Below are 27,889 nucleotides of genomic sequence, written 5' to 3'. Positions count from 1 at the left end.
CACACCCAGTGCTCCACGCAATATGTGCCCTCCGTAATACCCACCACCAGGCTCACCCAACCCCCCCACCCTCCTCCCCTCTGTAACCCTCAGTTTGTTTCTTAGAGTCCACAATCTGTCATGGTTTGTCTTCCCCTCTGATTTACCCCTTCACTTTTCCTTTCCTTCTCCTAATGTCCTCCATGTTATTCCTTATGTTCCATGAGTAAGTGAAACCATATGATACTTGACTCTCTGCTTGATTTATTTCACTCAGCATAATCTCCTCCAGTCCTGTCCCTGTTGATACAAAATTTGGGTATTCATCCTTTCTGATGGCTGCGTAATATTCCATTGTGTATATGGACCATATCTTTATCCACTTGTCTGTTGAAGAGCATCTTGGTTCTTTCCACAGTTTGGCGATTGTGGCCATTGCTGCTATAAGCTTTGGGATACAGATGGCCCTTCATTTCACTACATCTGTATATTTGCAGTAAATACCCCATAGTGCAATTGCTGGGTCATAGGGTAGCTCTATTTTTTAATTTTTTGAGGAATCTCCACACTGTTTTCCAAAGTAGCTGCACCAACTTCCATTTTTAAATGACCTTCCCTGTGTGCCTGGGTCTCTGCCTCTTCTCTAAACCCTCTCTCCTTCCTCTTACAAAGGTAACAGCCATTGCATTTGGGACATTCTAATCCTGTATGACCCCATTTTAACTTAATTACATTTGTAAAGATACTATTTCCAATAAGTTCACATTCTCAAATGCTCAGGGGTGGGATTTGGACTTATCTTTTTAGGGCACACAATTCAACCCACAACATGTATTTACCTACTTTTAGGACATAAAGCCAAAATATTTTCCAAAATGGTTGTGCCAATTAACACTGCCACCACAGTGGTAGTGGTGATGGCATTTGAGAGATGACTTTCTCCATACCTTCTCCAATATTTATTACTGTCAGACATCTTAATTTTAGCTAATTTTTTGATTGCAGTAATATCTCATTGATGGTTTAATTTTAGAATGAGCTTGTTAAGTTTCAGAAAATAATTGCTATATTTGGATTTTGATTGCATTGTACATACAAAACAGTTTAGAATAATACCTTTATAGTTCTGTCTCCCAATCCAAAAATATAGTACACTGTGCCATTTATCTGGTTGTCTATAATGTCACACAATAAAGTTTTAAAGTTTTCCCATCAAAAAAATAGCTGACGTCCAGATTTTTTTCTTCTCTGGCTTAGATTCTGACAAGAGCAGGCAGAACTGCCATGTGTCAACCTGAAGTGCAGCCCCAGCAAATTAAACATATCAGCCAGAGGGAGGATCTGTGTTATAGTGTTCCCATACCCTTCCATACTCTGTTCATAGGTACTCTGCATTTTGGTCTGGTTCAAACCCTGTGACTGGGCTCAGCATGGCAGGGGGAGAGGCTGACAGCAGAGGTTAGAGACGAATCACTAGGCAGGTAGATTGGTAGGTGGTGTGATATTCTGTGTGGCTGGAGTAAGTAAAAAATGAGGCCAGATCAGCTGGGGTGTCTTCCCAAGTTCTGCATACACTGAGAGAGATCCCATTACAAGGCATAGAAAAGGCAGATTGCAGCTGTGAGGCTAGCTGGGGAAGTGGCATCTTAGGGAGAAGACTTTAGGGCTCAGGTCAGTGGATGCAGGCCAGTGCTCACCCAAGGACCAATCAAGGGTCTTTCCCTCTTCCCCAAGTCCATGGGGACTCAGAGGTCACCCTCCACCCTTCATATACCTGAACAGTGTCTTAGAAAAGAAGAGGAGATGGAGATGATCTTGGAGACTGAGTGCCATTGTCCAAGAGATCCTCAGGGAGAAATAGAAAGACTGTAGATGGTTATTAGATAGGACAGTGTTTTATTTTATTTTTTTAAAATTTATTTATTTATTTTAGGACAGTGTTTTAAACCAGATTAGTTTATCTTTGCTCCACTGATTGCAGGTGTAAAGAGGCCAAAGTAATTACAGACCAACTTGGGGGTAGAGTTTGTCTGCATATGAATTATGATATGGAGTGCGAAAAGTACACCCCACAAATGACTCTTTCTACTTTTCTGCTGCTATCCCTTTGTGCATATGAGGAATTCTTACAACTCTTGCTTATTCTCTTGCTTCCCATTCTTAATGAATGGTGAACTAGTTTCAGGCATTCATTGCCCTCCACAATGCTGCCCTAGCTCACTTATCTAAGCATGGTGCCTACAACCTTGAAACACACCTTCAATCAACATACAGTCCACATTGCACCCCCCCAACCTATGTCCCAAAATATTTCATGGTGCTCTTTCCCTCCAAATCTTTGATTACGATGTTCTTTTTGCTAAAGCTACTCTTTTTCCTTTTTTGTTCATTCTGACCCCATTTGTGGTCAAGTTTAAATCCAAAAGTCCTTTCCAACTAGTATAGTTTGTTCTAAGGTCTTAGCCACTGTATTGTAGGTGCTATATTTTTTCCCAATTATTTTATGTGTATCAGCCTTATCTGCTCCTTTTGGGAAACTCCCTTATACCATTTTCTGTTTCTCTATTACAGTTGCCATGGTAGCAGGATAGCATATAGATATTCAATATGTAGCTGATAGTGGTCCAGACTATTTAAACAGTAGAGGAGAAAAAAATAGGACCCTTACTTTTAGTTATAGGTTGCAGTTTTAATTATTCCATTGTTATTGACTTTAACTCAGACTGGTGTATCCCATAGTTGTCTCTACTCACATAGGATACCTGTATGTACATGCGCCCAGGTAGTGAGAAAAATGCCTTCCATTTACCCTTCATTATCCCAACAATATTTAGATAATTTATGCCCAGGTCCCTTAGCTAAGGGATATTAATATTGTTGCCATTTATTGAGGAATCACTACACTCCTCTGGGTATGAGCAACTTCATTTAACAGAGGAGGAAACGGAGGTTTTGACTGGTTATTTGTTTAGTCACACCATAAGCTAAGCTTTGAGGAATAGGGATTTGAACATGGATTGGCTAACTCTGAAGCCTAGGCTGTTGAGCCCCCAGATAATCAACTGAAGTTGAGAGCTTAAAAGTTAGGATCAGACAGAGCCAACAGAGACAGAGATTTCTGAAGCTGGAGAGAGGATGAGGGGTAGGAGGTGGGACAGTAGCAAAAACTTGAGTTTAATTTGGCTGTGCTCTTCTGTCCCCCACCTTCACTGGCCACAAGGCTGTAGTGTGCATTTCAGAGGCACAGAGTTATCTTTTGAGAGACTTTTCTAGAGGCTGTTTAAGTCCTCCCAGAGTCCCTCTTGTTCTTGTGACACAAGGGGAAATAATCTCATTTTTTTAAAAATAATCTCATTTTCATTCAAGAGGTAATGAGACTGAGATACAAAGGAATGCAATGATTTTGGAATATGCTATTTCATGGCGAACATTAAAATGAGAAATAAGGATAAAACCAATCATACTCCCTGACTCCAAGAAACCATTGTTTTCCCTGCTGAAGCCGAGGGCTCCTCTCAGGTCCTTACTTCAAACTAACGCGATATTGCAATTTCTTTGCGAACTGGTGAAGTTTAAAAATTAAAGGAAAGTGAAACCAGTGGATATTTATGAATAACTCTTTTGGACAATGAAAGTACATCTGGGAAGCTATCAAAACAATCATAATAATAAGTGAGTATGACACAAGAGAAGGGAAGAAATGAAATGCCTATGCTTGCATGCTAGTTTTTGTTGTGCTAGGGTTCACTTAATTATTCTGCTTGTTCAGTATAAGAGGTTAAGGACAATGAGGAATGTGAAGCAGATATGTTGCTGCTAAACTGATAGTGGCTTGGATTTTTTTTTTTTTTAAGATTTTATTTATTTATTTGACAGACAGAGAGAGAGATTACAAGTAGGCAGAGAGGCAGGAAGAGAGAGAGAGGAGGAAGCAGGCTCCCCGCAGCACAGAGAGACCATATGGGGCTCGATCCCAGGACCCTGGGACCATGACCCGGGCTGAAGGCAGAGGCTTTAACCCACTGAGCCACCCAGGTGCCCCTGGATTTTTTTTTTTTAAAGAGGAGCCTAAAGTTTCCCTCTAGGCTTTGCGTAACTCCAGGGATGCCATGGAGCTTGCTCATTCAATCTTCCTGACTTAAGCAATTGATGCCTCCTGGGCCTCCAGAGCCACAAATCAGGCAAGAGCACATTGATTCTGAGAAAATCTCTCACCTGGGGAGGGGGCAGCACTCAGTAATTTGTAGGAATTTAAGATTCTGTAGAAACCCAGAACCTTCGGTTTGGCTAACATAAAGACATAAGACACTAATAGTTTGTATTGAGTTGTTAGGTTATATGTGTTCAACTATTATGTGTGTCCTGACATATAATATTGTGATTTTCATATCAGGTATTACAAATACAGTGGGCTATCCTAAAATTGTTTAAAAAACAACAACAACAACAACTTTGTGGCTGCTGAGCCATCATTTTGATCCCTTCCATGACTCCTGTTCAGAAGCAAACTGCAGGTCTGTTACAAAATGGGGTAGTACTAAGGCAAACATGGGAGGCAATTTCAGAGAACAGGAATCTAAATCTGCAAACTTGAAGAGACAGGAAATAGAAGTTATCTTCTCACTGACTTAAACAGGAGGGAGGGTGAAAGAAAGACACGCACCAACTCATTCATGCATTTATTCATTCATGCAACATATATGCACTGAGAACGCGGTGCGCTCCACGTGCTGAAGCTACCGAGGTAGGGGGAATGTCCTGTCCCTGCTCCCATGAGGTTGATGGTCTAGGGAGGCTGGGGTGATCCCTAAAACACACTAGATAACCAATTAAAGCTATGAATGACTCATTCAGCCAGCACACTGTGTAGGCACTGTGGTTATACCTGGAATGGAGAATTGGCAATTCTTAAACTGAACTGTTAATCTACAATTCAAACATCTCACCCACCTTTCACAGGCAAACGATGGATTCCTACCTAACCCTACCTATGGTGTAGACTCCTCCATTTCATATAAAGGAGTTCACAATTTTGGAATAAAATGTTCCCTTTAATTTTTTTTTTTTAATTTTAGATGTTTGGGCAAAACTCAGGGCCAGTGTTCACTTTGCTATGTTTTGATTTCTGTACCTTGGCAAAGCAAGGGATTTTTGTGGGTGAAAATTCCTCTGAATATTTTTTTCTGGATTAGACATGCCACCTACACGATACTTTCATAATCATCACACTCTCCTATTAATTTTTGCTTTGAAGTTCTTAACATATATGAATACATTTTCTCTATTTAGGTCTGAACTTACTTATCATATACCCCATTATTCGTGATAGCATTACGTAATCCATCCATAGCTTTAAAATACCCACTCCTTTCAAATGTAATTTGAATTCACTAGTATAAATATTTTGGCATAGGAAAAGCATTTTTCACAAGCGGGTGGCATTTAAACTATTTTATGAAGATGGTGTGAGCCCAGAAAGCTTGTTGGAATTTACAAATAATCTTTTGATTTATATTTTACTTTGTAAACCAGGACCAGGAGAACTACTAATTAGAACCATGATTCAAAGCTATAAGGAGTCCTTATTGATTCAGATCATGAAAAGGCTGGAATGATCAAAAGCAAACATCTATCTCCCTCTTCATCCCGAGTTCAGGGGTTTAAGTGCTATTTGTCTTAAATCCTTGGCATTAACTCCATCTCTGTAATAAAGAAGACAATTAACATCTCGATCTATTCACAGTTAGGATGTAGTATATTAATTAGCAAAATCACTCAATTAACAGCACTCAGTGAAATATACCACTTGTTTCTCACCTTTACTCATCCATTTGAACACATTAACAGTAGTCACATTGAAGAAGATGTCTAAAACCCTAGAATGTGTACCTAACTTATGTTCCAAATGCACTAAGAATAGGTCTGCTGGTAGAGAGTACGTAGATAGACACAATCTGTGTAGACATGATCTATCCACTCTGTTTAATTAGATCACACAATTGTAAACTTGTACTCACAAATAATATATAGAAATGTTTCCACCTTTTATACATTTTGAGGCTCAGAAAGGTTAAGTAACTGCCTTGGGCCACATAGCTGTAGTTAGTAGTAAAGTTCCAGTTTTAACTTAGGATGAGGTGTCTTCAGAATCTTGATTTTTTTTTTTTTACTGCTATACTAGATGGCCTCCCAGGAATGCATAAATGTCACAGAATAATCAGAGATGTGGTTAAATATTTATATACAAGGTTATTCATCTTAGCATTATCTCCAATAGTGAAAAATTAGAAATGGCATAAATGTCTAACTGTTGAAAATGGTAAATGATTTATGGTACAAGAAAATATTATTACCCCATTAAAAATCATGTTTTTCAAAAAACAGAGCCATTTGAAGATACTTATAATCCATTGCAAAGCAGAGAAATAGAAAGAGGTTACAAGTCAATAGGGACCATATCAGTCTATTTTTTTTTTAAGAAAAAAATGTGCATACATAAAGTGTAAAGGAAAAAAATAAGTCTGGAAATGAATAGACTAAAACATTTTCAGATATTATTTCTGTTTCTTGATTTAGGATAATAAGTGGTTTTAGTTCTGTGTACTTCTCTGCATTTTAAAAATTATCTATAATGATCACACATTAGTTTTATAATTAGTAAATTCCATTTTCTAAAGAAATATACAAATAGCTTTTTAGTGCATTGAAATCCTTTCCTCAAACCATTCAGCAAATATTTACTGAGTAGCTACCATCTTCCCTGTGCTATGAATCCAGGCAGAATACAGAATTGTAATACATGGGCTCTGCCTTCAAGGAGCTTCCAATCTAGGTAAGAAATGGAGAAGGGCATACATACTGAGTATGAAAATGACCCACCCTAAGTATATACTCAACATCTCCTATGTTCTAGGTTCCGAGTTAATCATAGGCTTTTTTATTCCAGACAGTTCTGTGAGGCTGATGTTTTTATTCTCATCTTACTTAAGAACTGAGGCACAGAGAAAGCTTCCTGACATCATCGTGGGGCTGACATTCAGAGTGCTGGCTGGCTGGCTCCCCAGCATTTGCTGTTCCCACTGCCTGTGGGACTTTTCAGGATGAGAATCTGGAGCCCAGAGAGATTTATCTTCTGATGAAACTAGAATCACAGTTTAAATGGAGAGTTTGGTCCACTTTGACAGGTTTAATGAACCGATCTCCACCCCTCATCCCTGGCCTGTACAGGATTCACTGAGCTGATGGATGGTCTTATTGTCACCTGAAAGCCAGATATTGATAGGAAGCGAGTATTGGTGTGTGTGTGTGTGTGTGTGTGTGTGTGTGTGTGTGTGTGTGTGTCTTCGCTATGGCCTCTGTAGAATGGGATCATATTGTATCACTGGCTTGTCCATTTATTCAATCAATAGGTAACCCCCACCTAGTAGGTAGCAACAACTAGATGTGGTACTGAGGATACATGAAAGATGAAATTACTACCCTGTGGAGGCTCACAGTGGGGGTGATCTGCTGAACAATTCATTATAAAATGGGTGTGAGAGGTGCTGTGACAGAGGGGTACAGATGGCTGAAACCCCACCAAGAAGGAAGACTCTAGCTCTTCCTAGGGAAATCAACTAGGTTAGAAGCTCACTGAAGGTAGCAGCTTTGTTTATTTTCCCTCCTTCCTTTGGAACTCTTCAGTTTCACATCACAACAGAAGCTCAACACATGTGAGCTAAACTGTGGAAGTTGAGGGAGACGAGAGTCAAGGAAGGTCATCATTTAAGTTTACATAACCAATCTAAGCACTTTCCACTTGGTCTTTTACTCAGAGCAGTTTCCATTTTCCCCCACTACCATCAGTCTACATCTTCTGAACATAAGACAACTCTTAAGAGCAGCATCAAGAAACCCAAGAGAACAGCAATGTTTTCTTCCCTCTTAATCTCAGCTTAGTCACAGAGGCAGGGAACATGTAAGCATTATGATTCTCCATCCTACTCTATCTGGATCCATGGATCTCAGGATCTTCTCTATGTCCTAAAAATCTATGTTACCCTTTTCCCAATTAAATTATACTTTCTTTGTTCCAACCCACCAAGCGTTGGCACTCCAACTCATGCATGTTAGTGAAGTTCCTACTCCCAACCTTTGCTTGCATCATTTTTACTACAAATGCCCTCCTCTTTCCCTTCATCAAATCTTATTCATGATACCGACTTTGCTATCAAATTTTCTTTTTTTGTTGTTGTTGTTTATGTTAGTCACCATATAGTACATCTTTAGTTTTTGATGAAGTGTTCCATGATTCATTGTTTATGTAAAATACCCAGTGCTCCATGCAATCCAGACCTTCCTTACTACCCATTACTGGGCTCCCCTCTCCCCTCACCCCCCAACCCTTCCAAAACTCTCCATTTGTTTCCCAGAGTCCATAGTCTGTCATGGTTCTTCTCCCACTCCGGTTGCTCCCCCTCATTTTTCCCTTCTCCTAATGTCCTTCATGCTATTCCTTATGTTCCACAAACAAGTGAAACCATATGATATTTGACTTTCTCTGTTTGACTTATTTCACTCAGCATAATCTCCTCCAGTCCCATCTAAGTTGATGTAAAAGTTGGGTATTCATCCTTTCTGATGGCTGAGTAATATTCCATTGTGCAGATAAATCACATCTTTATCCATTTGTCTGTTGAAGGGCATCTTGGCTCTTTCCACATTTTGGCTATTATGGACATTGCTGCTATGAACACTGGGGTAGCATATGGACTTTCTTTACACTACATCTGTATCTTTGGGGTAAATACCCAGTAGTGCAATTGCAGGGTCATAGGGTAGATCTATTTCTAGTTTTTTGAGGAACCTCCACACTGTTTTCAAAGTGGCTACACCAATTTGCATTCCCATCAACAATGTAAGAGGGTTCCCCTTTCTCCACCTCTCCAACATTTGTTGTCTTTTTCCTTGTCAATTTTTGCCATTCTAACTGGTGTAAGGTGGTATTTCAGTGTGGTTATGATTTGAATTTCCCTGATGGCTAATGATGATGAGCACTTTTTCATGTGTCTGTTAGCCATTTGTATGTCTTCTTTAGAGAGGTGTCTGTTAATGTCTTCTGCCCATTTTTAAAAAAATTTTTTATTTCTTATTTTTTTATAAACATATAATGTATTTTTATCCCCATTCTGCCCATTTTTTGACTTGATTATATGTTTTTTGGGTGTTATGTTTGAGAAGTTATTTATAGATCTTGGATATCAGCCCTTTGTCTGTAGTGTCATTTGCAAATATCTTCTCCCATTCTGTGTGTTGCCTCTTTGTTTGTTGACTGTTTATTTTGATGTGCAGGACTTTGATGAAGTCCTAAAAGTTCATTTCACTTTTGTTTTCCTTGCCTTTGGAGACATGTCTTGAAAGAGGTTGCTGTGGCCGATGTTGAAGAGGTTACTGCCTATGTTCTCCTCTAGGATTCTGTTGGATTCCTGTCTCACATTTGCTATCAGATTTTCAGAAGTCTATGGTATTTGACCCACTATCCAGAATTTACTATACTGATTTACTTCCAAAAGTTTGTCAAGAAACTTAAATGGGGCTATTACAGAAACTGTCAATTAGTTGGAAAATCTGGAAATAGCTGAAATAACATAACCATTGAAAAGAATTAAAATAAATCAGGAAACATCAGCATGATGAAGTACTACGTAGCCATCAAAGATTGCCATTTCTAATCCTTGAGTATTTTAAATTGAATTACCTCTATTCATGCAAGCTGGTTTAAACTGTGTAGCTCCCCACCCCACCCTCCAGTTTATCTCTGAACTCTTCCATTGCCTACCCTCCAGCTACATTAGCTTTCTTTTTGTTCTTGGAATATGTCAATCTCATTTCCACCTTGAGATCTTTGTACTGGCATTTTTTCTCCCCACATCTCTCCATGGCTGACTCCTCCTTGCCTTTCAGTTCTCAGTTTGAACACCTCCTCCACAGAAAGTCCTCTCCTGGCCACCTAATCTGGGGTCTGCAAACATTTTCTGGCAAAGGGCCAGATAGTGAAGCATGTAGGCTCTGTGGGCCAAGAGACAATGCCTTCAGTGTTTTGAGCAACTGTTCTCATGGAAAAACTAATGATTTTTTTTTTTTTTTTTTTTTTTTTTTTTTAAGGTTTAGATGTGAAAACTGTTTTTTAGCTCATGGGCCATACAGAGACAAGATGGCAGGCAGGATTTCTCACAGACCATAGTTTGCCTGATCTCTGATTTAATTTAAAGAAGCTTCTCTGGTCATTCTTGATTACAATGTCCTGCTATATTTTTACTACAGCACTTATCAGTGCCTACTCTTCCATTTGTTTGTTTGTTTGTTTATTAATTATTTCTCTTCAGTAGAGCTGGAGTATTTCTTATCTTGTTCACTGCTCTATGTCTAGTACCTGTGAGAGTGGTTGGGAAACAGCGGCTGCTCAACAGACATTTGTTGAATGAGTGGTTAAATTTCAAGGCAGACTATATGCTCTTTGGGGGCAGGGGCCAAAAGAGAATCATCTCTGCATAATTCATAGTACCCAAGAGATTATGTTGGATTTTTGTTCTATGAATGAAGAGCTCTTCAAATCAAGCCTGTGCTACTATGATTTTGTATAAGCTCACTTCAAATAAATTATTCTATTTTCAAAGGAAACAAGAGTAAAACCTTTGTCTTCATGAATTTAACATTTGTGGTTGTCTCTTTGGAGGTAATGCGTAAGTTCATGACATGAAATAATTTGCAGTTTTGCTGAGAGATTAATTTGAATCTAGAAGTTGGTGAACAGGACTCACTCTTTTAGAGACTAATGTGGCCAGAAGTCAGGGTGCAGTCCAGGATGTGTGCATTTGGGGATGGGGTGGGGCTCAACTTATGATCTTATGTATGTGTGAAAATATTTTTCTTCTGCAGGAGAATATTATAAATACTTACAATATTCTCCTGCAGAAGTTTTTTCATAAAAAGTTTTTTTCATAAAAAAACTTGTTTTATTGCCCCAAATAAAAACATTCTAGAATGATAAGGTAGGTAAAGGAGACAAAAAAAAGTATTATTAGTTTTTCACCAGAAAATAGATCTTTTGGATTAAGAGTGGAATGTTAAATTCCTTGGTGACTAGAAGCTATGATAGAAACAAGCCAGCCATATGTTCTTTAGGAAAATTATAAAAAGCGAGATTTATGAAATGGATTCAGTAAGTGTTTGCAGCCAGGACAGAAGCTGATCATCAAGTGAGAGTTGGATCATGTACATATACTTTTGCAGTTAGATGAAACTACATTGTATGGAGAAAATTTATATTATGGAGATCTTAATGAATTTGTGATTTTCAAGGGTTTCAGAAACTCTCCCTCCTGAGTTAGAGAATCTGTTTTTATTTAATTAGTGCATAAAAAGTTGGCATCTTCATAAGCAAGAGGTAGAGATTAACCTGTAAAAAAGAATTAATTGGATAGGATGGTAGCACTGGCAGAATGTGAAGGTAGGGGATGCCCTGTCCTGTTGTGAAGTATCTATTTCTGTGCTCTTTCCTCAGCCCCCTTCACATTTCCCTCTCCTCACTGTGCACTGTTGATCCCTGCCCCTCAATTCTCCTGCCAGCCATTTTCCCCTGGAAATGTTCTACCATTAACAAATGCCTTGCTGTTTAATGTTCTCTCTGAAAGTTCAGAAAATGACATACACAGTGTCTAATTATTAGCTTGCACAGTATGACCAGTGTCAACATTGTTATGTTTTGCATAATTTCGTGGACAGAATCTGTTTTACTTAAATACCATCAGACTAATTTACTCTGGATCAATGGGCAAGCTGATAACAATTACAAGATGATGGTGCAGACAGAGCATATTCTAGGGGCAAATCTGTTTCAAAAAAAATAACAGCATAATATTTGATGTATTAACTAGTGTATTTCATTCCTGGCATTCCCTTGAACCTCTTGCTTTTGCCAATTTCAATCAGTGGCATGCCACTGGTTAATACATTAAAATATTTATCCTGCCACATTTGGATCAATTGGTTTAAACTCAGAGAATAAGAGTACAATTCTTTTTTTTATTTTTTTAACGATTTTATTTTTAAGTAATTTCTTCACCCAATGTGGGGCTCAAACTTACGACCCGAAGATCAAGGGTCATATGCTCTACCGAATGAGCCATCCAGGTGCTCTGAGATTATGATTCTTAACTCTAGTGTTTTCAAAGCTGAAACCTAAAGGTAGAATCTTTGGCTTTGGAAGGTATATACAATTAGGTGGTTTTTTTTTCCTGGAAATAGATAAAAGTTGTCTAGACTGGTAGTTGGAGAAGGATAGCTCAAATGGAAGCAAGGGACCTGAGATTTACGTTTCAGAGAATGGACCTGGCACTCTCCCCCCTCTACCAGACTGATATTTCCTGGGTGGGAATGCAACAGGGTGAAAGAACTTCAGATAATTTTTAGGAATCTGTAAGCAGAGAGTAATTTTCCCCTGTGCTTCCTGGGTACTATCCAAGAAAGCAGCAAGACCTCAGGTTGCCTGCCCTGTGGGGAATGTATTTAATTATCCATTCACTCATTAGCCCACGCAGCATGTATTTTTCTACTTACCCAGTGGTAGGCACTGTATTTAGCAATGGGAATCCCAATGTGTAGAAACATGGCCTGAGAGCAAAAGTGTAGGGTTTGATACTGTTTAACAAAACTCTTTGTCGACAGTTTTCCCTGCCAGGCTGGTGGTAATTCATTCCTTCAGTGTTCAGGATAAAATCTGGTCATCATCTTTGACTCCTCTTCTTCTCACACCCTGTATCCAACCCAGTAAGAGATTTTGTTGGACCTACCTTCAAAATACATCCAGAGTCCAAAAACCTCTCCCGCCTCCATTGTTACTGAGATGGGTCCCCTTGCTCCAACCTTCCTTCTGTGGGGTATTCTCAACATAACAGCCAAAGCACTCTTTTTATGATCTAGGTCAGATTATGTCACTCTTCTGCTCAAAACTCTCCATGAATTCCCCATTTCACTAAGAGTAAAAGCCTGTCCAATTCCCTTTCTAAATGTGTCTCTTCCTTTTCTCACCCTTGTTCACTATGCCACAGTGACCGCCCTGTTATTCCCTGAACAGGCTTCCTCCTATACCCAGGGCTTTGCACCTGCTGTTCCCTCTGCCTGGAATGACCTTTCCCTAACTATCCCTTAACAAACTTCTTCACTTCTCTCCTCTGCTCACATGTTACCTTTTCAATGAGCTCCATTCTGACAAGCCTATTTAAAATGTCAAACCACAACCCCTAGCCTGCACTTCTAAATCTTTACCCTGCTCTGCTTTATTCCATAGCACTTAATCAACTTCAAACATACTGTATTATTAGACTTATCAAGCTTATTATTTATCATTTATTTCCTCATCCTAGAATGCATGCTTCATGAAGCCGTAGGTTCTAGTCAGTTTTGCTCACTGAAGTTTCTCAAGGGTCTAGAAAGGGGCCTGAAACAAAAGAGGTGCTCAGAAGGTACCTGCTGATAGAGGCTGTTGAATGAATTCCTTTAAAGTAGAGTGTAGGAAGCAGTAGAATGGTTTCTCAAGCATGTAAGAGCACAACTATAGTGGAAAGTTTTAGTCTCGTGAACTTCCCTGACCAGGGAGGCATAGAGGAGGGCGAAGAAATGGCTGAGAGATTATGAAGGCAGAGCAAGTGGTATCATGGCAGTAAATGCTGTGGATCACTGATGGGGACCCAAGGAATGAGAGTCATTGACGTAACTTAGGGCAGGAAGAGATCGGACAGTGTTGGCCACCAGCAAACAGAGAGCCCATACCATGCCAGCACTAAGGACCCCAGTAATGTAAATGCAACGTTGAGTAAAAGGCAGATTAATTCTTCTCCTGGCAGAATGTAGGTTATAAATGAAAGTTATATCACATACGGAAAACTTCACATGCCTATGCACTTGGTTGTGTGGACTGAGATAGTGCAGAAAGTCAACTTTTCATGTCATGAACTGTTTTATCAGTCTTCTTTTTCAGATTTTCAGCTTGTGGTGTAATCACAGAGGTCTGATATTAGAATTCTATCATTAGATGATTTCCCCCCGCAAATATCTTGCCTTGCTTGTTCTAATAGGCACAGTGTACTTACCTTGCAAACAATTAAGTGGGAAGTTTGCTTCCATTTATGCATCTGAAAAAACCTTACTGAATACCTACCATATGTGAGACATTCTCTACAAATGAAACGCATACAAGCTGAATTGCCAGCAACCTCATGGATTTCTCCATCTGTGTTCCACTGGGACATCAAGAATAACATATCTAAAATGAAACTCATCCTCAACCTCTAAATCCACTTTCTCTCTGTTCCTTAACTTGGCTAACATCCACTCCATCCATCTAGTCATCCAAACCCAACCAAACCAGAAACCCTGGAGACCTTCTGGCACAGTGCTCCTCCAAGTGTGGTGTGTAGATGTGTGTTGCACCACAGATTACACCGTGGCATGATAAATACACAAATTAAAAGTAAGCATTAAAATATTTATAGCATTTGACATGTCTGCAACATCCAAACACGTGATCATTTTCTTTTATTTTACGAAAGTATTGCTCCTCAGTGGTTATGAATTCTAGAAGCTGAACTTGACTGAGGTAGTTTGAGAAGCACTGTTCTAGACTGCTTTTTTTTTTCTCCTCACCATCTACCCAAGCATGAATCAATTCTGCAGTTCCTTCTCAAATATATCTCAAATTCATTCTCTTCTTTTAGTTAGGCTCTCATTTCTTACCAGGCATATGACGATTGCTGGGTAACTGCATTCTTTCTCTTAAAGCTTCTATGCTCTTCTTGCAATCAGATGCCATATTGCCTCCAGAGCAATATTTTAAGTCATAAATATGATCATATGCCCCTCTGTTTAAAATCTGACAGTGATTCTCGACTAGGCATAGAATGAAGGATGTGTTTCTTTATATGATTTCCAAGGTTCGCCACAATCTGGCTCTTGACTATTTTTTAGTTTAATCTTCTGTCCCTTTTTGCTCTGTAGTATACACTATCCATATCAGATTTATTTGGGTAACTAAACACACCTTACTTTTTCACACCTCTGTAACTTTAAATGTTATGCCCTGTGTAACTGTAAGAACTGTCTGTATTTGCTCCTTGGAAAAATCTTTCTTTTCAGTAACACTCCTCTCAACAGAATCCAATTGGGATTGTAATAGTAGGAGAAAGGCAAAGTTCATTGGCACATCTAGGTCAGAAGTGAGTAAGGGGGTGAGCATATTAGGGCCAGTAAGATAAGATCTAAAGCTTGGGATGAGGTTTCTGAGCCAAATAGAAAAGTCACTATGGCTGCAGGCAAGTCCAGATCTAAGAGACAAGAACCAAGTCAGGTCTAACAAAAAATAAATTGTGGTGGTGGTATTGAGGTCCCAATGCTGAGGTCAAGAGAAATGTCACAAAACAACCCCAGAAATGAAAACTGGGGAACCAAATAGGATCCAGATCAAAGTACTTTCTGAAATCTCTAACAAGATTATGGAATGTACACACACCACTTACCCTGGGGTCTGCTTAGTGCCCCGATGCTCCAGCTAGTTTTTGCTTCCTCATGCCCATAGGTAGGAGTTCTCACTCTGGGATGTTTTATGTCAAGGAATCTGGTATATTCTGCTCTGATACCACCTTCTTGCATCTCCCTGCTCCAGTTTGCTTATGTGTGTATGCTTATATATTTATTAGATGTTATCTCATTGAATTGTAATTGTGTGTGTGTGTATGTATGTATGTATGTACGGTATTTCCCACTCTGCTAGACAAGGAGCTTCTGGATCTCAAGACTGTACCTTAATTATCATCATATCATCAGTGCTTAGCATACTTCATTAGCTTATAGCTGGCATTTAGACACATACTTGTGAAATGAATTAAGTGCAAGCACAGTGCTTATTTAGGACATTGAAGAAATAGACTTAGAGCCCCCTTTTTGGTTGCCCTTTAGTGTCCTTCATGAGTCACTGTAAAATCTTGGGTAATGTCACACAGCAGGCAGTGATCAGTTGATCTCAAGCTTCCATAACCTACAACTAGAATAAAATATAACATAAAATTGACCTGTCCTGGGAAAATAAGTCCAGGACCAGATTTGTATGAGAAGTTGAGTTGTCCAGGTTATAGATTAATCTAGTCCAGGGGTCAGCAAGCTTTTTCTGGAAAAAAAAAAAATCTGAATAGTAAATACTTTAGGGTTTGTGGTCCATACAGACTCTGTTATAGCTACTCAGCTCTGCGTTTGTAGTGCCAAAGAAACCATGAGACAATTCATAAATGAATGAATGTGGTAGTGAGCCCATAAAAATCTTATTTACAAAAACAGGCAGCAGGCCAAATTTGGTCTGTTGGCTGTGATTTGTCCACCCCTGGTCTTGTCAGTTCTTCTGATGCTTCATTATCAGAAGGGAAGAAAAAAATAGACACTGCTTCTTACTACTTATCCTGCGCTAGTTACTTGAGATTAGTTATCTCATTTATCCTTCAAGAGCATTTTGCAAAAGACATAGTATTATCTCATTCCATGGATGAGAAAAGTAAATTGTTCGAACTTAGTGGCTTTGTAAGTTTATAGAAGCAATAAGTGCTGGACCCTGTATTTAACCAGAACAAGGTGACTACAAAACTCATGCTTCTTTCACCCCAATACACTGTACTTTCAATTGACCCTTTGTCATGAGAGACATAACTTGCAGCAAGTTTAAAGTTATCTTTTATCTATCAGGAGAGGCATGGCTGTATTTGGTAATAACCCCAATAATCGCAAGTATGTTAAATACCAGTGGGGGCTGTGAAGTATAGCACAGCTGGGAAAGAGTGTTTAGACCTTAGGGCCATGTGGGCATTTGTATATATGTGTGTGATTCTGTGAAAGGGTTAGTCATTTCCAGAGAGAGTAGGCTGAATGCATGTAGTATGGTTCTTACTCATTCTGTATGCTCATCTCAGATTAGCAGGAGCCCTGCTTCGTATTGTCCTCACTCTGAGGCCCCAGACTGAGGAAGATTCAAACTCTAGAATATCAATGGTACATACCGCAGCGAGGTGGGAGCAAAGCGGATCATGCATCTACTTTATAGGCTTTAGCCGAGAATTGATACACATTAGTTCTACTTACTCTTTGGTAGCTAAAGTAAGTCAGTGGGTTTTATCTGACATCAAGGGGGATGTGCAGCCTGCCATGTATCTGGGATGAAGAGAACTATAAATATATGTGAATAGGTCTAATGACTACCAAGACTTTAGTAGGAAATTAAGATTTTTGTTAAGTAGATTAAATGTCAGAAGTTTTTCTATCTGATATTATGCCAATGTGTGTGGGAGAAAGTGAAGGTCCAAACGCCTTCAGAACATATTAATGTTAATATCACCTTATGTATTAAATACAAAAACATTCTTTTCTGCCTTGTTTACTCTGGTGTATATTAGGATAGGATTATCATCTCCAAATATTTTGGCAATGGGAAAGGCAGGCTTTCTACAAAGTATTGGATATTATTTAAGATCTTGTGTAATTGTCAAATCAAACTTTGAAGAAAATTTACTGATGTTAGAAATAGCATTTGTGTGATAATAAATGTTATTGATTCTTCTACTTGGAAAGGCAGAATGAAAATAACATAGCTAATTTGGAAACAAATGATAATTAGGAAATTGGATATGGGTAAACTTGGCTCTTTGTGCATGTTTGATACAAAGCCAGCTTCTGTCCTCAGTGACCCCCTGTGCAATATTCAACATCAGAGCTAGGTCCTTTGCTACTATGTGTAAATGTACCTCAGGCTATGTTCAACCTCTAACACTAAGGACTTGAATAACTACTAGAAAACTGGAGGGTAACTTGCAAGGGCTCAAAGTCCATGACCTATTTTCACTGGCTGCAACCCATAGAGGGTTTGGACATTATAAGACATGGCTTCACTCATCACCATTGCCACTGGATGATGAAAGACATCCAGGATTTCAGGGCTCTTGCTGATCTTAACGTTGCTTCTCTCTTGTGTTGTCTTCTCTCTCCTCTTAGGAGGGGATGAATGATGGGATTGAAAGCAGCAGAGCTTCCTGCTTTCATCCAGTAGCTGAAGTGGAAAGGACTATAATCCAGGGTTCATGTTTCAGCATGATAGTATTGTGTAGACTGATTTCACATTCCCACCCCTGGAGCTTCTCTTTGTATAGGTCACGAAAGCTGAAGAGATCTAGCATATTTAATGGGGTTACAAGTCTAAGATGATTCCAAGTTTAGTGACTCTCTCTACTGTGGCCTGGCATATACTAACAGTAGATGTGAACCCAGAAGTGGTGGTCAGAAGTTGTACAGTCTCTTTAGAACAGTGGTACTTTTGACTGTAGAGATGACTATATTATTATTATTATTATTATTATTAAGGAAGGGTAAATGTCTTCTAGTCAGTTTAAGAGTGCTAGTAAATTCATTAAGTTGACTTTCTTGGATTTATGCTTGGTCCTTAAGTGATCTGATTGTCTTTTATTTTCTGTAAGTATAACAGAAAAGTCCATGGAAATCTGTTTTACTACAGCATCAGAAGGCCAACTAAACAAATTTTAGTAGATATTTTATTGTTTCTTGGCCAAAAATTATAATACCATAAATTGTAGCAGTGTAAGAAATGGTGTGTTGGGTCATACTAATGGTACTAATGGTGCATCCAACCAGCATCTTTTCTTTGGCATTGGTGATTCTGACCAGCAGTTTTTGAGAAGAGACTGTGCAGTGCCAATCTCAAATGTGCCAAAATATTTTTAGCTTAAGGAAGTTGTGTTACTATTTACTTTTTCTGAAATCGTATTATGTATTGATAACAGTGGGAAGACCTGTATTTCTCTGGTCTTCTAAATTCATGCCTCTCCCTTCTTTCTCGGGTCTGTGCCCTGGATGGTGGACCATTGTTGACATCAGCTACTCTTGCTTGCTTTCTGACTTCCATTAGGTTTCAGCCAATGGGAAGAACTAGTGGGAAACCAGAGTGTAGGAAGAAAGAAAAGTCAAGGTATTTATACCTCTGACATCCTCTCTCCATGGTCTGAGGTTGGCAAGAGCTCCATTTGTCTATCAGAGCCTACAGGTCCTGCTGGACCGTCCTCTCTACAGCATTAGGTCTTATTTTGGGAATAGCTTCCCATACCTTGCCCTTTTAGTCTGAGGCTTGGTTTCTCTCTGTTGCTCCTCCTAGCATGCTTTATCATCCCCTCTTTACTACTACTTTTAACTCTGCCTACCCTTTTGCAAATAACCATTTTAATAAGCTCTCTTCAACTACTCTTTTTGAAGGAGCCATCTGTTTCCTGTTTTACCGGTGGCTGATACAGAGTGGTTTGTACCTTTTATTTGGGTGCTATGCTGCTTAGGGTGGGTGCCCAGACACTGAGCTACTGATGGAGTCAGATGGGTCTTAATACCCTAAGTACCAATTTTGCTGAGGGAAATAATTGATGGGAGTTTTTCTCCTCTGTACCTAGCAGTAGGAAGAAAAGGTAGTGCCTTCCTATATGCTAAAAAGGAAATTGAACTGAATATAGCCTTGAACAGTGTACTAGTTTCCCATTGCTGTTATAAAAGACTACCACAAAATTAAGTGACTTAAAACAACAGAAATTTATTATCTTAGAGTTCTGAAAGTAAAAAACACAAAATGGGTCTCAGTGGGCTAAAATTAACATGTCAGCATGGTTGTGTTCCTATGAGAATTCTAGGAGAAAAACTATCTTCCTGTCTTTTCTAGCCTCTAAAAGGTGCCACATCCTTTGGTTCATGGCCCCCTTCCATCTTCAAAGCCAACATAGGTTCATTATGTTTCTCACATAGCATCACTCTGCTTCTTTTATTTTTAAGGACACTTGTTGGTTACATTGGCTCACCTGGATAATCTAAGATACTAGACCAAACCTCAGGCTAGCTGATTGCCAACCTTAATTCCATCTGCAACCTTAATCTGTCCTTGACATTTAACATACTGTATTTACAGTTTCTGGGGACAAGAATTTGACTCCCTTGGAGCCATTATTCTTCCTATAGATAAAACTTGACATTATAGAGAGGTTGCAACTCTGTATAAGTAAATATTATACAAACACAGAGACTTCTGTCACTATATAAACACAGAGGCAGAATAAAGCATATTACCAAGGAGTTCAGGGAATTTAAATTAGAAAGTGTGAATTCTGAGAGTTACTCCATCAGTAACCAGTCATGAGACTTTGAGAAAGCAAGAATTGTTCCGACCAAACTCTGAACTTTCGTCTAACTCAGACAGACAGTAATTATTTTCATGGGTAAAGGAAGCATTTAAAAATTCTCATACTCTGAAAGAGGACCAGAATTTCTATTATTTACTTATGATTTCAGTGGAAAAGTTTCAAAATTTAGGACCACAGTGTACCAATATCTTTCCAGTACTACCTGTAACACATTACAGTCAAGGGTTGTGGTGATATATTTATGGGACCAAAAGTAGTGGTTACATTGACTCTGACCTATGAGGTTTTCCTATGCATCCTACCTATTGACTTACATTGACTTTGCTAGAGACTTGGTCTGCATTTATTCAGTGCGATCATTATACCTTTGCTTAAAACCAGAAGATGCCATTGAAATAATAATTGACTGGTTTTTACTCCATAATAAAAGATATTCAAGGCTTAGGAAACAGTTTTCATCTCCAGGCTCCCCAGTAGGAACCAAAAAAGCAATGTGATGTGTGAAAATAATAAAACAAAAACAATCCTAGAGTATCTCCAGAAGTGAAAAGTATTTTCCAATTCTCTTAACACATCATCTAATTCATAGATGATATGACGTTAAGATTGCTGATACACAGAGAGCTGGGGCCCTTGTCCAAAATGAATTAAAATTTTCAGGGCCATGTTTTCTGTGCTGAGTTAGGTGCTGAGAATTTGGAACATGTCTATTTTTTGAGAAAAAAAAAAAAGATATCATATCTATTTCCCCAACCATTTAATTTTCCCTTCCAAAAACCATAGTAATAACCTTTTCTAACTGCATAAAAACTGTGTTCATGCCAAAAAATTGCAATAGCATATGCTAATTCAGTGCTGTAGTAACTTCATGACTTGATACTGCCTTAGAAATAAAGTGAGCCCTGAAACAAGGTTTGAATTGGACCCCCTAAGCAAATTCTAACAAGGAAGGTAGTTGGTGCGGCCTGTATCAATGCCCAGGACTCCATCTCCTGCCAGGGATGAACAACATCCCTTTGAAGCATCTTGGCAAACTTGAGAAAGGGGAGACCACAAAGAATATAGAATATGAGACGAGGCACACCTCACATGTTTGACACGAGCGTATTGGCATGTAGACATGTCATGACTGGTAACTCAATCGTTTGGGATTTGGTGGTAACTGTAGAACCCTAACAGAAATACGTTGACTTTTAAGGCATTGTAGGGTTCACTTCCCTGAATATTGGAAAGCAGAATAGATTCTTACCTGCAGTATTTTTTGTAGTAAGCTAGTATGGTCTGGACCTCAAATTTAACCACTCGATACATCTACATATGACCTTGGGTGTCATGTGATGGGGGAGTACCCCAAGGTTAAATTCAGTCGCTGTGGCTATTGTAGATGAGCAGATAAGATATGAAAATGAATCGGTAATGAATGGCACAAGGCCATACTTAACTAGTCTCTGGTGAAACCAAAAGAACTTGTGCTTTCCTTTTTTATCTTGTGCTCTTTGTCAAAATACTATCCAGCCTTTAAAGCCCATCCTTCAAGAAGTCTCCTTTGATCCTGCTGAAAAGAGATCTTCTCTCCTTTTATACCTTCATGGCACTACTTAATGCTTTTGTAGAATTAAAATATTTATTTGTGTGTATACCTTAATTACCTTAGTGAATGGTGACAGTTAATGACCCTACTGAATGAGGAAAGGAAGTAACATGAGGTATACTGTTTTTCACGGTGTCTGTTTCATATTTCACCTAGAGGACAAGTACAGTAAGTATTTTTCAAATGAAACACTGAGTACATTAATTCTTGTTAAATGAAGAAGTGAGGTATGATACAAACTTAGAGTATAAAGTGGTTGCTTCTGCTTGGAATGTTAAGGGAAAAAGTAATGGGAGAAAACATTTAATTCCCTTTAGGGATTATTGTAAGAGTAGAATCATTACTAATATGTCAAATTCATAAAAGGACAGGATTGACACATCTCTGAAGAGACATGCATGGATAGTATCATGTTCCTTTTCTACCAACACTACTCCCCTCTTGCACACACACACACACACACACACACACACACACACTGCAACAATTTCTGATTTCCAGGATTTAGTACGTTGTCTGGCACACAGAAGAGTTTAGGAAAACTTGAATAAATTATTGAAATATTTTGATGAAAAAAATTTCTCTCAAATCTTTATTGCCAGTCAAGAGTTTCTTCATTTTTGAAGAACAAAACTGAGGTTGATTAAGACATCTGTTGTAGGAAATTTCACATGTATTTCTCTAACTTCAATTCTGGCAACAATGGTGTGGAGCTGATATTGTTGCCACCATTTTTATTAACAAAGCTGTTGGCTCAGTGAGCTCAAGTAATTTGCACAGGTCACAAACTAGGTAAAAGAGTGGCCATTCGAATCCGAAATGATCTTTCCATCACACAGAGTATGTGGATCAAGCAGAGGACATAGGTACCTCTCTCTGTGTGGTCGGTTCCTACTTCAAAAAGGTGTTGTCATTCTTATTTTTAACCTTGCCTGTCATGAATTAAAATTTTTTTAGACATCACCTTAAGAAGCTCTTGTGATCTTTCTTTTGAAATCACCCGAGTCTCCCATCTTAACCAAACCCTCTGGGTTTAGAGAAATGTTCATGAAATCTTTCCATCTTTTCCCCAGCGTTATTGCAAACCTGGTTTCATTTTTACATTAACACATCCTCTGGTATTATATATATAAATAAGATAAACTAAATTCGGTGCTTCTTGTGCATCCTGATTGGCCAGGCCAGATGGAGTGATTTCTGAACTAGAATTGAAAATCAAAACACAGTGCTTTTTAAAGAGGTGGAAGTTTAGAAACAACTGTTCATGGCAGACTGAGCTTTAATTCTAAGGGGGTTAGCGTTTGTTTTCAAGCCATGTTTGATGATGGAATATTGGAATCTCCACTCTTGAGCTACTATATATGGACCACATATCTATATTGCCCTTGACAAGAGGGGGCCCTCACTGGAGCTGAGCTATAGGGTTTTGCAGAGCAATGTGGCTGCTATTATCACAGTCATGGTAGAAGCCACAATTGTTTCTACTTTTGATTTTCAAAAGCCTGTATGCAGAATCAAAGTGATGCAAAGTCCCTTTGTTGAATAGGTTCTGGGAGGCCCTGGAAGAACAAATACTGAAGAGTGATAATGCTAATTTTCAAGTATTTACTATGAGCTAGATTCCTTCCATTAGCTATCTGATTTCATCTTCAGGATAATCCTATGAAATCAGCATTACAAGTCCGGTTCTGAGGATACATGGGCTCTTTAGGGCCACACAACCAGTGTAGAGAAGAGTCCAGATAAAAATGAAATGCGTGACTCTGAAACCCTTAGTTCATTGCAACAGCAGCTCTGAAGTTACTCAGGGATGTAGATTCATCAGAAGACGGGTTTCCTCTGTCACAGAGAAGAAACAGGCTAGAATATATTTCTACGTGACAAGATTAGTGTTCTGTGATATATGAAGCTTGGGGATCTAATGCTTTGTTTTTACTTTTCACCAAGACCGAACAAAGGAAGTCATGCAATAGGACAGTGTAACCACAATGAAACCCACATGGAAGGCATTGTGGCATAATAGCTAATAGGATTTGGATCCAGAAAGTTTTAGAGGTGGACTTCCACCACCATCTGGGACAGAAACATATCCACACCTCCCAAAGTTTCTTACTACCCTCATTATTGTTACTATTGCATTGTTATGGTTTTTTTTTAATTTTTTTTTTTAAGATTTATTTTTTTGACAGACAGAGATCACAAGTAGGCAGAGAGGCAGGCAGAGAGAGAGGAGGAAACAGGCTCCTTGTGGAGCAGAGAGCCGGATGCGGGGCTCGATCCCAGGACCCTGGTATCATGACCTGAGCCGAAGGCAGAGGCTTTAATCCACTGAGCCACTCAGGCACCCCTATTGCATTGTTAAGTTAATACAAGATAGGATATGCCTTCTTAGGGGTTTTAAGTATACAATACAGCATTGTTAGCTATTAGCATTATGGTGTATAATAAATTTCCAGAATTTACTTATCTTGTAGCACTGAAACCTTCTGCTTTTCATCCATAACCTCCTCACCCCCCAGCCTCTGGCAACCATCATTCTGCTCTCTTCTATGAGTGTCAATTTTAGATTCTGTATAAAAGTATGATCATACAGAATTTGTCTTTCTGTCTTATTTCACAGAATATAATGCCCTCTGGCTCCATTTGTGTTGTTGCAGATGGCAGGATTTCCTTCTTATTTAAGGCTCAGTAATATTCTGTGGTATGTATATGCCACAATTTCTTTATCCATTCATCCATCGATGGACACTTAGGCTGTTTCTCAATCTTGGCTATTATAAATGATGCTGCCATAAACATAGCACTACAGATATCTCTTAGAGACCCTAATTTCAATTCCTTTGGATATATATCCAAGAGTGGGATTGTTGGTTTATACTGTTGTTGTATTTTCAACTTTTTGAGGAAACTCCATAGTGTTTTCTATAATGGCTGTACTGATTTACATTCCTACCAACAATGTCTAAGAGTTTCCTTTTCCCTACATCCTTGCTAATCTCTCTCTCTCTCTTTCTTTTAACAATGGCCACCTTAATCGGTGTAAGTCATATCTTATTTTGATTTTTTTTAAAGATTTTATTTATTTATTTGACAGAGAGAGATCACAAGTAGACAGAGAGAGAGGGAAGCAGGCTCGCCACTGAGCAGAGAGCCCGATGCGGGACTCGATCCCAGGACCCTGAGATCATGACCTGAGCCGAAGGCAGTGGCTTAACCCACTGAGCCACCCAGGCGCCCTCTTATTTTGATTTTTGATTTATAGTTATCTGATGATTAACGGTGTTGAGTATCTTTTCATGCACTTGTTGGCTTTTGTATGTCTTTTGAGAAATATCTGTTCAGATCCTTTCCCCATTTTTAATCAGATTATTTGGGATTTCTTGCTAAAGAGTTGTATGAGTTCCTTGTATATTTTGAATATCAACCTCTTATCAGATATGTGGTTTGCAAATATTTTCTTCCATTTTGCATATTGCCATTTCATTTGGTTGATTATTTCATTTCATGTGCAGAGGCTTTTTAGTTAGTCTGATGTAGTCGTACTTGTTTATTTTTGCTTTTGTTTTCTGTGCTTGGTGCCACATCCAAAAAATTATTGCTAACATCACTGTCATGGAGATTTCCCCTATGTTCTCATCTAGGAGTTTTATGGTTTCAGGTCTTGGATTCAAGCCTTTGATCCATTTTGATTTTTTTGGGGGGGTGGTTATGGTATAAGGTAAAAGTCCAATTTAATTCTTTTGCACATGGAATACAGTTTCCCAGCATCATTTTTTTTTTATTCTTTTTTTTTTCTCATTTTATTTATTTTTTCAGCACCCAGTGCTCCATGCAAAACATGCCCTCTCCATTACCCACCACCTGTTCCCCCAACCTCCCACCCCTGACCCTTCAAAACCCTCAGGTTGCCCCAACCTCCCACCCCTGACCCTTCAAAACCCTCAGGTTGTTTTTCAGAGTCCATAGTCTCTTATGGTTCGCTTCCCCTCCCCAATGTCCATAGCCCGCTCCCCCTCCCCCAATCCCACCTCCCCGCAGCAACCCCCAGTTTGTTTTGTGAGATTAAGAGTCATTTATGGTTTGTCTCCCTCCCAATCCCATCTTGTTTCATTTATTCTTCTCCTATCTCCTACCCCCCCATGTTGCTTCTCCATGTCCTCATATCAGGGAGATCATATGATAGTTGTCTTTCTCCGATTGACTTATTTCACTAAGCATGATACGCTCTAGTGAAAGGGGTCCTCTAAGCAAAGAGAGAGCCTAAAAGTAGTAGATCAGAAAGGTACAGAGACAATATACAGTAACAGTCACCTTACAGGCTAATAATGGCACTAAATTCATATCTCTCAATAGTTACCCTGAATGTTAATGGGCTAAATGCCCCAATCCCAGCATCATTTGTTGAGAAGACTATCTTTATTGTGCATTCTTGGCACCTTGTCAAAAATTAGTTGACCATCTTTGCATATGTTTATTTCTAGGCTTTCTATTCTGTTTCATCTGTCTATCTGTCTATATACCAGTACCACATTGTTTTGATAGCTTTAGCTTTGTGATATAATTTGGAATAGAGTTTTCTTCTTCTTGCTCAAGATGGCTTTTATCTTTAGGGTAAATACCCAGTAGTGCAATTGCTGGGTCATAGGGTAGTTCTATTTTCAACATTTTGAGGAACCTCCATGCTGTTTTCCAGAGTGGTTGCACCAGCTTGCATTCCCACCAACAGTGGAGGAGGGTTCCCCTTTCTCCACATCCTCGCCAGCATCTGTCATTTCCTGACTTGTTAATTTTAGCCATTCTGACTGGTGTGAGGTGATATCTCATTGTGGTTTTGATTTGTATTTCCCTGATGCTGAGTGACGTGGAGTACTTTTTCATGTGTCTTTTGGCCATCTGGATGTCTTCTTTGCAGAAATGTCTGTTCATGTCCTCTGCCCATTTTTTTTTTTTTCAAGATTTTATTTATTTGACAGACAGAGATCACAAGTAGGCAGAGAGACAGGCAGAGAGAGAGGGAAGCAGGCTCCCCGCTGAGCAGAGAGCCCGATGCGGGGCTCAATCCCAGGACCCTGAGATCATGACCTGAGCCGAAGGCAGAGGCTTAACCCTCTGAGCCACCCAGGTTCCCCCTCTGCCCATTTCTTGATTGGATTGTTTGTTCTTTGGGTGTTGAGTGATCCGAAGGGGCACGTGTACCCAAATGTTTATAGCAGCAATGTCTACAATAGCCAAACTATGGAAAGAACCTAGATGTCCATCAACAGATGAATGGATAAAGAAGATGTGGTATATATACACAATGGAATACTATGCAGCCATCAAAAGAAATGAAATCTTGCCATTTGCGATGACATGGATGGAACTAGAGGGTATCATGCTTAGTGAAATAAGTCAATCGGACAAAGACAACTATCATATGATCTCCCTGATATGAGGACATGGAGAAGCAACATGGGGGGTTAGGGGGATAGGAGAAGAATAAATGAAACAAGATGGGATTGGGAGGGAGACAAACCATAAATGACTCTTAATCTCACAAAACAAACTGGGGGTTGCTGGGGGGAGGTGGGGTTGGGAGAGGGGAAGGGGGTTATGGACATTGGGGAGGGTATGTGTTATGGTGAGTGCTGTGAAGTGTGTAAACCTGGCGATTCACAGACCTGTACCCCTGGGGATAAAAATACATTATATGTTTATAAAAAAAAAAATTGGAAGGGGAGGTGAACCATAAGAGACTATGGACTCTGAAAAACAACCTGAGGGTTTTGAAGGGTCAGGGGTGGGAGGTTGGGGGAACAGGTGGTGGGTAATAGGGAGGGCACGTTTTACATGGAGCACTGGGTGTTGTGAAAAAACAATGAATACTGTTACGCTGAAAAAGTAAATAAATTTGAAATATTAAAAAAAAAAGATGGCTTTAAGATTTTTTTTCCATTTCTGTGAAAAATGCCATTGGGATTTGGATAGAGATTGTGTTGCATTTGTAGAATTTTTTGGGTAGTATGGACAGTTTAACAGTATTGTGTTTTTAGAAAGAGATTTATTAATCTATTTGAAAGAG

This window comes from Meles meles, chromosome 7 (assembly GCF_922984935.1).
Source record: "Meles meles chromosome 7, mMelMel3.1 paternal haplotype, whole genome shotgun sequence".
NCBI classification, from domain to species: domain Eukaryota; kingdom Metazoa; phylum Chordata; class Mammalia; order Carnivora; family Mustelidae; genus Meles; species Meles meles.
This window is presented reverse-complemented; position numbering follows the sequence as displayed.